The 13,924-nt window shown below is 43.4% G+C and overlaps 1 protein-coding gene across 7 annotated transcripts in view; it reads left to right on the forward strand.

The window, feature by feature from the left end:
• LOC138755510 (coiled-coil domain-containing protein 178) overlaps window positions 1-13,924 on the forward strand; it is a 369,060-nt gene that overhangs the window by 36,500 nt on the left and 318,636 nt on the right. The window lies entirely within an intron of this gene.

Genomic DNA, 13,924 nt, shown 5'->3' on the forward strand with positions numbered 1-13,924 from the left:
AATAATGCTTTCAAAACAAATAGTGATTGATAAAGGCTCTTATCAATAACCACAGAGTCATGGACTTAAGGAACGACAGGCTTTAATGCATACAAGATTGGCTGGCCCAGATCATGGTACAGGGATGCTGGAAAGGGGGAGGTAGCTCGACCTTTATGGCCAGGGCAAAAGGGGAGGAAACTTAGGGGATGAGTCATTAGTGGGTGGGCCAGCCTCATGTATACAATAGCCGGTAGGGGCTATACAGTGGAGGAAAACATATCAGTACATTACCCCCCTCTTTTTAAAACAAACATGGGGTGGCCATTTGCATGTGTGGAGAAGGGACTGTCTGTGCCATGGTGCTGACTGAAATAGTAGGGGAAGGGGATGGATTCAGTACTTTGACAGGGGTTGGCACTGTTGGAGTGTGTTCTAGGAAGGATGTACCGGGCAACTCGGTCTCTAACAACGAATCCCAGTGGGGTGTGATGTAAAAAAAGTGGGGTGGTCGGGTGGATGGAGTAGTTCCGAGCTCTCCAGCACACGCCAGGTCCCGGATGGATACTGTGTCCTCATGGTCGTCACACAAAAGCATACTGTGGGTTTGCATGTATGAGATGCACCTCTTCAACCAGCGGGTCTGTCTTATAGCCCTTCACATGTTTCCGGAGCAGGACCGGTCCTGGGGTTGCCAACCAGGGGGGCATTGAGGATCCATTTACCTATTTCCTAGGGAAGGCAAACATACGTTCATGCAGGGTAGTATTCATGGCGGTGCACAAGAGCGATCGGATGGCATGCACATCTTCTAGCAAAACGTCTTGCCAGCGGGATACTGGCAGGTTTCTGGATTTGAGGGCTAGAAGCTCAGCCTTCCAAATGGTGGCGTTCTCTCTCTCTCCACCTGGCCATTACCTCTGGTCCTGCTGGTGGCTATGCCTTTGGCTAGAAAGTACTGCAGCAGCTCCTCACTCATGAATGAGGACCCCCGATCACTGTGGATGTAGTTGGGGTACACGAAAAGAACGAAGATGCTGCACAGCACCTTAATAACTATCCCTGAGGACATATCCAAGCAGGGTATGTGAAATTCAGAATGAAAATATTGTTACAGATCAGACTTGATTGCCTGCATTTATGGCTGTAATGTGCACCACTAGTGAAACATTGGTGATGAAACCAAAATCCTAACTGTGTTTGTCAATCATTGGTGTGAAGACTAGTGACCTTTATTTCATGACTGATTGATGTTAGCTGCACTTTGAAGTGTATCCATTCCTGATGCTCCTACCCATCTCCAAAGTTCCAGAATGAGCCAGAGAGGTCAAGAATGATAAGGGTCCTTTACAGATCAAGGCTTCTAGCCACTCAGCAATCCATTTGCACTGAATAATCTTGGTGGGCCTGGTTTGTTAAACGATTGGTGTTTCTCACTGATTCAAAGGCTGGGTGATTCTAGTTCTGGAGTGTGGGGTCGGTTTTGCCAGCAAACAGGTCGTCAGAAAGTGACTAGCTAGACAATTGGCAAGTGACTTTCCTAGATTGCAGTCAAATTTACATCTGTCATTTTCCAAGGAAAATTGTGTACACAGCACTTGCTAAACCATAAGGCTAGAGTGCATTAAAGTAACCTTTGGAGATTTCTCCACCAATTTGTAGAAAATCACTGCTTGTTACCCTTATCTAGCCTTCTGAATCCAGAATACAGCAGTATGCACTCAGAGATATCACTGTAACCTGCTTCTGAATTTCTCTGTCATCTGATAAATGTCGAGACAAGGATTGGTCAGCTACAATAACTTATCTTCTATTTTAGTGTTTTACAATGGATGATATTTTAAATGTTCATCAGATGCAGGATTTGAGATGGGACTTTTGCCATTGTAATGAATAAATGCAAATTCCAGCCACCGAGCACACTGGCAGCTTCTGCAATCAAAATCCCTCAATGACGAGAGTATCTGCATTGGCACAAAACTCAAAGTCTTACTGCAGTTTCATAGAATAAAAAACAAGAACAATTTAACCCAGCAGTCCTTTCTATGCTTACCATGATGTCAATCTAATCCCATTAGACTCCACATGGTCCTTATCTTTCTATTCCCTGCTTGTTTATGCATCAGTCTAAATGCTTCTTCAACATTAATATACATCTGTTTTGACTACTTCCACTGGTACTGTTTACAAGGCACCTATCACTCTCTGTGTGTGGGGGTGGGGGGGGAAATGTGCACCTATTACTACCTTTTAGTAATTGACTTTTCCACCCTAGGAAAAAGACTCTGGCTATCCTACCTATGCATCACACAATTTTATATTCTTGTATGCTCCAGAGAAAACAATCTAACCTCCCCTGATAGCTAATAATCTCTAATTCTGACGACATCCTGGTGAACCTCATCTGCACCCTTTCGAAAGCCTACAAATCCTTCCACCATTCATACCAGAACAGGACACAATATTCCAAATGTGGCCTAACCAATTTTTTATGACTTAACAACATTTGTACTGAGTGCCTCAACAAGTTAAGGCAAGTGTGGCATATGCCTTCTTTACCATCCTTATCCATGTTTGTTGCCAATTTCAGACCCTCTTGTCAAGATCCATATACATCAATGATGCTTGGGACTTCTGCATTTACTGCATATTTTCCACTTGCACCTGTCTGGCTTAGCAGGTTGACATGGCCACAACCTGAAAACCTGTGGAAACAAATGGCTGGAGTTTTTACAGACATTTTCAACCTCTTACTTCAACAGTCAGAGGACCCTATCTGCCTCAAAAGGACATCCATTATTTTGGTGTGCAAGAGAGCAAGGTGACCTACCTCAATAAATATTGGCTAGTGGCATTTATGTCTTCTGGGATAAAGTGCTTTGAGAGGTTGGTTATGGAGCAGATCAACTCTTGTCTCAGTAAAGAGATGAACCCACTTCAATCCATCTTTCATCACAACAGGCATCAACTTGCTAACTTTCCACTTGGTGTTGGATTACCTTGACCAAAAGAACACCCATGTCAGGCTGTTTATTGAATACAGCTGGCCATTAAACATCATTTTACTAGAAAAAACATGATCCAACGTGGGGATGGTGGTTTTCTCCCTCTGCATCTAAATCCTTGACTTTCTCATTGGCAGATCCTAATCAGTGCAGATTGGCAACATCACCTCCTCCTCTCACTAACCATCAACATGGGCTTCCTGGGATGTGTCAAGTGATGAGGTAGCATCAGGTTCGAGAACCTAGCTTTCCTGAAAAAAAAGTTTTAAAAAGTGTTTTAAGAAAAAAAGAAAGAGATAGAAGAAATGATAATATTTAAAGTAACAGAGAACATCCTAGAGATGTCTCCAAAGAAAGAAAAAGCTGCTGCTGGCTCAAAAGAAAAACAACAGAAACTACAAGATAAAGAAGAGAGGCCTACCTCAAAGATGGATTCGAGAGCTGTTCCAAAGGCAGCGACCCGTCAGAAGAATAAAACGAGAACCTTGCTAGAAGAAGGAAGCAGATATAGACTGCTTCAACAAGAAGAAAAACCAAAGAAGAATCCAATTTTAGCAATTAGGAGGAGGTTGTACCATCAGAAGAAGAAGAACTGGAAGAATTAGAGCCAGCAGACAGCTGAAAACTAGGAAAGTTAAAACTGTAAGTCTTCGAGTATACGAAATTTAAATAAGTAAATGATGGTAATGATGAAGGAAATAAAGCACATTAAGTATATTAGAGTCGTAATGTAAAAATCAGATGTTACAACTAAATGTAGAAGAAGTAGTGGTGAATATGCAAAAAAGATTTGAAGAGATGGAAGAAAGAGTTAAAGGAGCAGAATTTGAAATTGAATCAATTAAAGATCAGATGCAGAATATTCAAACTAATTTTACTACTGCCCAAGATCATATGGCTCAAAAATTAATAGAAGAAATAATATAAAAATTGTGGGACTCAAAGAAAGGGATGAAGGATATGATATCAGACAATCTTTGCAAAGATGGATCCCACAAAATTTCGTAGTTGAAGAATATCAGGGAGATAATGCGATAGAAAGAACACATCAAGCTCTAAGACCTCAACCACAACCAAATCAAAAGCTGCTACCCATAACTGGTTAAATTTCTTCGTCATCAAGTAAGAGAAAAGATTTTGTAACTGGCAGCTAAACTAGCAAAGGAAAGACAAGGACCTTTAGAATATAATGGAAATAAGATCTTTTACTATCCAGATATAAGTTTTGAATTGCTGGGAAAAAAAGGAATTTAATCCAATTAAAAATGTACTGTGGAAAAAAGGCTGTGCTTTTAAAATATCATGCCACCCTGAAGTTTTTTGCTTCAAGAAGTCAAAACATTTTTTTTGTTGAACCAAAGAAGGCTGAAGATTACACTTACCCTTTGCCAGATATTAGTTGTGAAGAGGAGATGAATACGATCCAGGGGACCTCAAAACCCAGCAGCAATAGAAATTCACCAAGACAAATGGTTACTTGAATAAAAGTTACTTTTAATTTTCTTTAAACATAAAAACAGGGTCAACTTTATCTTATTACTATTAACTTAACCTTCTTAACCCCCTTCTAACTCTAAACACACATGTAAGTAATGTGTATATGTTCAGAAAAGTTCTTTGATTCACAATCCAATTTCAATTCTCACTCCTCTAAGTTTGCCAGTATCAGACAATTCTTGTACTGTGCACACATAATTTAATATTTATGAATTTTCAGTCCCTGGTGAAAAAGTAAATGGTTACCACTCAGGAAAGTTTTACAAGTACACAATCCTTTGTCCGGACATCTAAAATCCAGAAAGCTCCAAAATCTGGCATTTTTTCCTGGTGCTGGTACAATGGAGGGGGGTGGGGGAAGAGAGAGAGAGACAGACAGACAGACAGACAGACAGCAGCGCGACTCGGGCAGGCAGGTGGGGGTGGGAGAGAGAGATGACATGACTCAGATGGGCAAGGGGGGAGGGACGGCAGCACAGCTTAGTTGTGGGGTAGGGAGACTGCAGCACAACTCGGGTGGGCGAGGGGGAGAAAGATGCCAGCGTGACTGGAAGGGGGTGGATGTGGCAGCACAATTCAGGTGGGTTTAAATCTGGGGCAGCTGGCCTTTGTTCTGAAATCTGGAAAAATCCAAAATTCAGAACACGCTGCCCCCCAAGTGTTCTGGATAAAGGATTGTGTACCTGTAGTTGGTTTCAGAGAGAGATTTGTTGTTCGTTGGACACACGAACTGATTACCTATGATGAGTACTTCAGTGTCTTGCCGAAGAAACTTGCCCCATCATGAATAATCTCTTCTTCCAGGTCACCACAGAGTTCCTCTTGTTTTCCTCATTTCAGGAGAAATACTCTAGCCAGCCATTTTCTCATGTAAGGACCACAAGGGATTTTCAGCAGGCTGAACTTAGAACTCACAACCCACCTTCAAAATGGGGATTTCCACAAGTTTCCAAAAGCCACTGTAGAAGATAGTGTTCTCTCTCTCTTTCTCTCTCTCTCTTGTTATGAGCCCAAAGGACCCCAAAACCCAGCAGCAATAGATATTCACCATGACAAATGCTTACTGAAACAAAAGTTGTTTTTAATTATCTTTAAATAAGAAAACCGAATCAAATTTTAACTTAACTACCCAACTTAACTCTCTTCTAATTCTAAGTGCATGTATATGTAATGTGTCTGTAAATTTAAGTAAAATTATTTGGTTTACAGTTCAATCTCACTTCTCATTCTTCCAAGTTCTCTGGTTGCAGGCAATTCTTATGCTGTGCACGGAATTTAACATGTATAATGTTCACCAGGCTTTGTTGCTTGAAAAGTAAATGTTTACTGCATCAGAATGTTCCCATTGGTTTGCAGAGAGAGATGTGTAGTTCCAGGATTTCCACAACTGAGGTACCACCATTAGTCACCTCAATGTCTTGCTGATGAATCTTGCCCCATCAGGGTTCTCCAGATGATAACCTCTTTCTTTCAGGCTAGCACAGAGTTTCCTTCTGTTCAACGTATTCCAAGAGAAACATCAGACAGATAGCACTTCCAGTCATCCGGCACTCTGGAGCTTCCATTTCAGTCCTGGCTGATACTGTTCCCTCTCTCTCCATCTTAGATTCTAACTGCCAGCCACATGTCCTTCTCTCTCTCACTTGAAAAACCCCCTCCTTCTTCAGCAAATAATAAGAGTTAGTCTTCTGATAACATCTGTTGTTTTAGGTAAACAAACCTCTCATTGACCTTTGAGTGAACACTTTGCAGAGAGGTCAGAAATGTCCAACACAGATGACCTGTCTCCAGTCCATTCATTTCATGACATCATTTCAATTAGAGCCTACTTGTGAAATGTGCATAGCATTCTCCATGGTTTCTGTAAAGTCAATAGATATGAATTTTTCAGTATTTCAAATAAGATCTGTTTTAAAATGTATGTATATATGTAACCTACTCTAATTTTACCAATTTATCTCGCAAAAACATTTCCAAATATTCCCTCTCATTTGGAGAAAAACCTGTTTGGCCTTTTCTCTCTCTCTGCTTGCAAAACCACATGACCACTCTTAGAATCAGTTTCTGCCTGGCCATCTGTTGCTTTCAAAACATTTACTCCACAGCACCAGTCAAATTAACACCTACTTGTGAAGTCTCCAAAGGCATTCAAAGTTTCTGTAAAGTCACTGTGGACATGAAGTCTCTTTCAGCAAAGGTCTTGCATTTTAAATGCGATGTCTTTTGTGAAGTGTTACTGTCTTTTTGTGGTGACCTACTCTAGCCCCCCCATCTATCTCTTTTAAAAACCTATTTATATAATTTTTTTAAAATCAATTATATCTTACTCCACAGAAATTAAATGGATTAAATTCTAATTTTTCAGATAAATGTTTTAGATGCATTAAAGAAATAGGTACTTTTTTACTTTCTAAGTGGGAATGTTGGACAAAACTGGGTTTATTTTTGGAAAGAGATATAAAAGTTGAGTTCCTCAAGATCCAATTTTTTTTAACGTGGAAATATTTTTTACACAGAATTGAAATTGAATAAATATAAAAAATAATTTGTTAAAATAGCCCTAGCGGTTGCCAAAAAATGAGTGATGATAACATGGAAATCAGATGTGTATTTGGGATTGGGTAGATGGCATACCGAAATAGGTAGTTGTACACCACTTGAAAAATTGCATATAATTTATGTAACAAATTTGAAATTTTTCAAAAAATTTGGGAATCACATTTACAAATTTTTGGAATTAAGTTGTAATCGCCCAACCTGAACCTTCTGATTTATAAAATCAATAAAGTTAAGATACTCTAGCACAAGTTACAGCAAAGAAACTCACAGCCACAACGTTGATGTCCTTAATGCCTGTTTTATTCAAATCCCATGTATGCCCCTTTAAGGGCAGCATGAGCTTGGCCACCGCGTGCGCGCTGACATTATAACGGCTGCCCAAGGTACGCACTGGGCTGGAAGCATGAGGCAGGGAGAACCGCTGACGGCTCCATCTTCTCATGGCTGCCCCGCCACATGACGGTACAAGCGGGGCCAGTTTGCCATGAGAGAGTGTGCCACCGCACAACCTCCCCCAGAACCAGCATGCACGTCCTGCCGCTTGGGCGGGTGGCTCCGGCATTTGGGCATGGCCATTTGAACCGGCCACAATAGGTCCAAGTGTGCTGCCTTTAAGTGGTCTATGGTGAACACTTCTTTTTTCCACCCCTATGTCCAAAGTAAAAGTCTTGCCAGACTGCTGGAGGACCTTGTACGGGTGCTGTAAAGGTGCAGTATGCGGTCCATGCATAACAAAAACAAATTCTGCAGAGTTCAGCTCTTTGGGAAGATGGGTCGGTCGTACACCGTGATGCGTGGGTGATTGGGGAGGTGGGCTAGCGAGGAGTCCTTGCTACAGAGATCTGCTAACAGGTTCGTGAGCTCGGATGTAGAGCTGGATTCTGGGCCGAAGAACTCACCGGGCATTGAGTGGGGAGCTGAATACCAGCTCTGCGGATAATGCCTGTAGGTCCTCCTTGGGTGCTGTTCTGATGCCAAGGAGGACCCAGGGTAGTTTGTCTGCCTGTGAGGTGAACCATGATGGCTGACTTCAGCAGGTGATGGAATCTATCCACTAAACCATTTGCTTGCAGGTGGTTGGCTGTGGTGTGGTGGAGTTTATCTTCCAGAAGGTTTGCCAGCTGAGACCAGAGGGTGGAGATGAACTGGGCACCTCTGTCACCGATGATGTGTGCCGGAACTCTGAACCTGATGATCCAGTGGCTGACTAAATTCCTGGTGCACGTCTCAGCAGAAGCCTCCTTGATGGGAATGGCTTACGGCCATCTCGTGGTCCAGTCGACCAATGTGAGCAGGTAGTATGCTTCCCTGGATACCGGCAGGAGGCCCACGATATCGACATAGATGTGTTGGAATCTCCTAATTGCCGGGTCGAACTGCTGAATCGGGGCCTGCGTATGCTAATGGACCTTGGAGGCCTGGCACTTGGTGCAGCTCCTCGCCATCTCAGCCTCCTCCTTCTTGAGCCAATGCCATATGAACCACTCCACCACCATACGCCATATGTATTCAGCGAGGGGTGGGCCAGGGCGTGAACTAAGCTGAAGGCCTGTGACCTCCACTGCGATGGGACTACCGGGTGCAGTGAACTGGTGGAAGCAACACAGAGCAGCGTGTCTGGCCTGTTTGGCAACTGAATGTCCTGGAGGTCGAGCCCCAAAATGGCGGTCTGGAGGGCCTGCGTCTCCACGTCCTACCTCTGTGCTTGCACCAGTTTAGTGTAGTCTAGGCCGGGGGAAAGGGAGAGCGCGTCTGCCACGACATTGTCTCTACCTGCTCTGTGCTGGATGTTGGTGGTGAACTCCGACACATAGGAGAGATGGCGTTGCTGGTGAGCCGACCACGGATCCTTGACCATCACGAGATCCTGTGTGAGGGACTTGTGGTCCGTGAACACCATGAATGGGCTGCCCTCCAGGATATACCGGAAGTGCCAGATGATAAAGATATCGTTGAGATAAATAAACACAAAATCTAAGCCCCTACCCAAAGCATCCATGAAGTGCTGAAAAGTTTGGGCCACGTTCTTGAGTCCGGGGCATGCGCAAAAATTAAAAAAGTGGGTGATGATCGCCGTCTTACCAATGTCCTCGAGATGGACTGGGATCTGGTGATAGCCCCACACCAGGTTGACTTTCGAGAAGATCTGGCAGTCGTGGAGGTTGGCTGTAAAGTCATGAATGTGGGGAATAGGGTACTTGTCCGGTGTGGTCGCGTTGTTCAGGCATCGATAATCCCCACATGGTCTCCAGCCCCTGGAGGATTTGGGGACCATGTGAAGAGGGGATGCCCAGGGGCAGTCCGAGCAGTGGACGATATCCAACTTCTGCAGGCGAGAGAACTCCTCCTTGGCTAGCTGCAGCTTCTCGGGTGGAAGTCGTCAGGCCTTGGTGTCCAGTGGGGGGCCTTGTGTGGAGATGTGGTGGTATACCCTGTGCTGGGGCAAGGCGGCTTTGAATTGGGGCTGCAGGATGGAGGGGAACTCATCGAGTATGCTGGAATACTCATCCCTGGGAGTGGTGATGGCAGCGATTTCAGGCCTGCAGGCGTCTGTGGCATTTAGGTGAACCGAGTGGAACGTGCGAGTGTTGACCAGTCTTTTGCCCTTCATGTCGTCTTGTAGCCCGTGTGCTCTGAGGAAGTCGGCCCCCAACAGCGCAGTACCCACCGAGGCCAGCATGAACCTCCAGCGGAATTTATCTTTCCTGATCTGGATCTGTGCCCTGCGGGTGCTGAAGGTTTTGATGGCAGATCTGTTGGCCGCCCGCAGGGTTGGACCATGAGCTCAGGTGGGTGTCTCGATGACAGTTGGGGGCAAGACACTCAGCTCCACTGTGGTGTCCACCAGGAAATGTCGGCTGGTAGATTTATCGGTTATGTGCAGGAGGCTGTTCGCATGGCCAGCTATCAATGGCGGCTGGCCAGGTTGTTGCCCTGGTAGGAACATGGTTGCCTGCACTTACAAGCTTGTGCCCCCCAGCGTTGATGGTAAAAGCACCAGGTGGGATGGTGCTCTTCTGGCTTGTGCTTGGGGGCAGGCGGTGGGGGGGGGGGGCTGCAGCCAGTTGGTTCCTGGATGAGTAACCCGGCTGAGGGTGGCCTCGTTCTCTCTCTTGGTGGGCCAGAGGGTGTCCACTCGGGCTGCAACTTGCCATGGGTCCGTGAAGTCCTCGTCCGCCAGTAGGAACTGAATGTCCTCGGGCATCTGCTCTAGGAAGATCTGGTGGAACAAGAAGCAGGGCTTGTGATCCTGCGCCAGCATCACATCCATGAGGGCCAATGGTGTTTGGTCTCCCAACCCAGATGCAGGAGTCTGGAGGCACACTGTTGAGGGGAGAGACCGAACGTGCCCAGGAGAAGGTTCTTGAGGGCAGGGTATTTATCCTCGTCTGGTGAGTTGTGGATGAGATCATCCACCCTGGCTGCCGTCTCCTCGTCCAGCATGCTCATGACATGGTAAAACATCATGGCATCTGAGTAAATGTTCCTGAGGCAAAACTGCGCCTCCCCCTGCCCAAACCACATAGGCGGGTGATGGGTCCAGAAGGGGGGCAGTTTGATAACAATGGTGTTGATCTCAGCTGGATCCACGTTGCAAGACCAGAAAAACATCTGGGCTTGTCAGGGTCACCAATGTAGTGCAAGCTACAGCAAAGAAACTCATAGCCACCATATTGGATGTCCTTAACGACTGTTTTATTCAAATCTCACACATGCCCCTTTAAGGGCAGCGTGAGCTCAGCCACTGCATGCGTGGTGATGTCATAGTGGCTGCCCAAGGTGCACGCTGGTCTGGAAGCACGAAGCAGGGAGAACCCCTGATTGCGCCATCTTCTCATAGCTGCCCCGCCACACGGCGGTATAAGCGGAGCCTTTTCGCCACGGGAAAGTGTGCCGCCACAATATGTTAGATTTTATTTTATAATTTTAGTAAGATTTTATAAATGCTCTTCAGATGTTTTTTTCTTTTTTCTTGTCTGTCTTTTCTATTGTTAGGGGGAGGATATGAGGAAATTTTTTAAAATTGCTATGTATTAATTTTTTCATTATTTTCAAATAAAAAAAATTATGTAGAAGTTTTTCAATGCATATATGAAATTAAATAAAATATTCAAAAGAAAACCATGGGCTTCCCAAGGCTGCATGCCAAGTTCCCTACTCTATTCTCTGCACACTTATGGCTGAAAAGTCAAGTTCAGCTCCAATGCAGTCTATAAATTCACTGATGACACCACTATTGTTGGCCAAATAACTGGAAGTTATGAGTCAGAATGCAGAAAGTAGATCAAAAATCTGGTTGGATGATGCCAGAACAACAATCTTGCTCTCAATGTCACCAAGACCAAGGAGCATATTGTTAATATTAAAAGGAGAATGCTGAGGGACCATGGTTCTTCTGGAAAGGGTTAACACCTTTAAGTACCTGGGAGTCCATATTTAAGACCTTTTCTTGGAGCTAGATCTTTGAAGCAAACATGAAGAAAGCCCAGCAAAGGTTACACTTTCTAATAAGTCTGAGGAGATGGGAGCATTCGATGACGTACCAATCAAATTGCGTCACCACTTGGTTTGGTAATTTGAATGTCCAGGAATGCAAAAGGATGCATAAGGTAGCAAACATAGCCAGGCTTTGACCTCCCATCCTTTGAAGGCACCTATGTGAGACACTGCCTCATGAAGGTAGCCAACATGATAAAGGACCCCATCACCCTCATTACAACCTTTGTTCAGGTGTGACAGATTATGTTGTGTTTTATATTGTATATAGATATGTTTTAAATGAGTTAAGTGTGGCAGGTTTTTAGTGTAAGTCACATACAAACGTTTCAAAACAGATCTCATTTGAAATAGTGGAGCTTTGCTCAAGCCAGACAGGCCTGGCTCAGAGTGCCTTTGCAAAAACTTTGAAGAATACCCAAGAGACTTCACTAATGCATTGTTGTTTTGAAAAGCCACAGATGAAAGAACTAAGAGGATTAGGATTAGGTTCGGAGCCACAGGCTGTCTGAGTGCAGTTTGCTGTTCTAAGAGGGTCATGTGAATTTTGCAAGTAGAGAGAGTAAAACAGGTTTGTGTGTGTGTATGTGTATGTGAGAGAGAGAGAGAGGGCGAGAATTCAATTCTAGAGTGCTACAGTTCAACAGCAGTGGCTGGGACTGGAATAGAACAAGCTGGCAAGTTTGTGGAAAAACCCCATTTTGAAGATGGGTTTTGAGTGCTTAGTTCACCCTGGTCAAAGCCCTTGTGGTCTATACAAGAGGAGAGGACTGGCTGCCTAATGTTTCACTTGAAATGAATTACCTGAATGAAAGAGGTTATCATCTGGAAAGCCCTGATGGGGCAGGTTTCTTCGGCAAGACATTAAAGTAACTGGTTACAAGGAATCCGTTGTGTGTGTCCAACAAACAACAAATCTCTCTCTGAAAACCAACAAGAACCTTGCTGAGCAGTAACCATTAAGCTTTCAAGCAACAAAGCCCGGTGAACTTCATAAATGTTAAATTCTGTGCACAGTATAAGAATTGCCTGCAACCAGTGAACTTGGATGAGTGAGAAGTGAGATTGGACTGTGAATTAAGAGCCTTTCTGAACTTATAGACACATTACATACATGTGCACTTAGAATTAGAAGAGGGTTATGTTAGATTAAGTTAATAGAAATGAGATAAAAGTTTGATCCTGTTTTCATGTTTAAAGATAATTAAAAGCAACTTTTGTCTAAGTAACCATTTCGGTGGCTGTTGGATTTTTGGGTCCTCTGGGCTCGTAACACAGATAGAAGGTATAGAAGCCCAAAGTTCACCACCTCTGGGTTCAAAAGCAATTTCTTTCCATGAGGTTTACACTAATCACGGACTGCTCCAGCAGCACAAAATAAAAACTGGCTGCACTATTGTAACAACATTTTTTTTTCTGAACTATAGTAACTGAATATTTATTATCTACTTCTCTTTTGTATTTATTATATATTTTTTAATTTCAATGTATACTATTATAATTGTTTTTTTCTTTATTAAGTACCTGTTTGGCTGCAGCAAGTAAGAATTCTGTTGCATGTGTACTTTGCCCGATGTATATGACAATAAATTCATTATCATTAAACTCAATCTTCAATTTTTCAACCCATATTTTGAACTGATGTATTTCCTGCTGTAATATTCCACAGAGCTCCACCAATCCTTGTGTTATCTGCATAGGACACCACTGATGGCAGACCTGCAGCCAGGAAAATGGCCCTCTACCTTCTGTCATCTGTGATAATGCCAATTTTGTATCCATTTTTCCAACTCACTGAAGATAGTATGGGACTTAATCTTCTGGACATTGCCTTACTAAAGTCTATATAGTTAAATGTCAGCTGTTCTAGTCAGATATGCCAGCAATAGACAGCATGTTTCAAAGGAAGCGTGTTTTTGCATTTTGTGGAAAAAATATTTCATTGCAATCATTTGTCGGATGTCATCTGTCTAAATGAAGATAAGTCGAGCTGAGGTAGGGAAAAGCAATGATTTAAAAGTATGGAATTACAGACTTTAGGAGCCAACTGCTTGTTCCATGTTTCTATGTCCTGGTGCCAGATGAGATACATTTGACAATACCCTAAGAAAACATAACAGAGAAAAGAATGACGAGCTGAATTTCTGGTTATTTTCAACAAAGCATCAGTTGTGTTTTCCAAGTAGTTTATTTACATGAACAGGCTGGGGAATTTTGTATTTATTGAAGATTCTGTTCAGCTTGGAGGGAGTGATCAAAGATGGCAATCTTAGTTTAAAACTTCCAGTAAGATTTATTGAAACACATAAAGAATGATAGCAATTAAATATTTTTGTAATACAACTAGTGTAAGAAGAGTCATGGAAAATCTGTTGCTTTAGTTCAAT

The sequence above is a fragment of the Narcine bancroftii genome, chromosome 2, assembly GCF_036971445.1.
Source record: "Narcine bancroftii isolate sNarBan1 chromosome 2, sNarBan1.hap1, whole genome shotgun sequence".
Classification (NCBI taxonomy): domain Eukaryota; kingdom Metazoa; phylum Chordata; class Chondrichthyes; order Torpediniformes; family Narcinidae; genus Narcine; species Narcine bancroftii.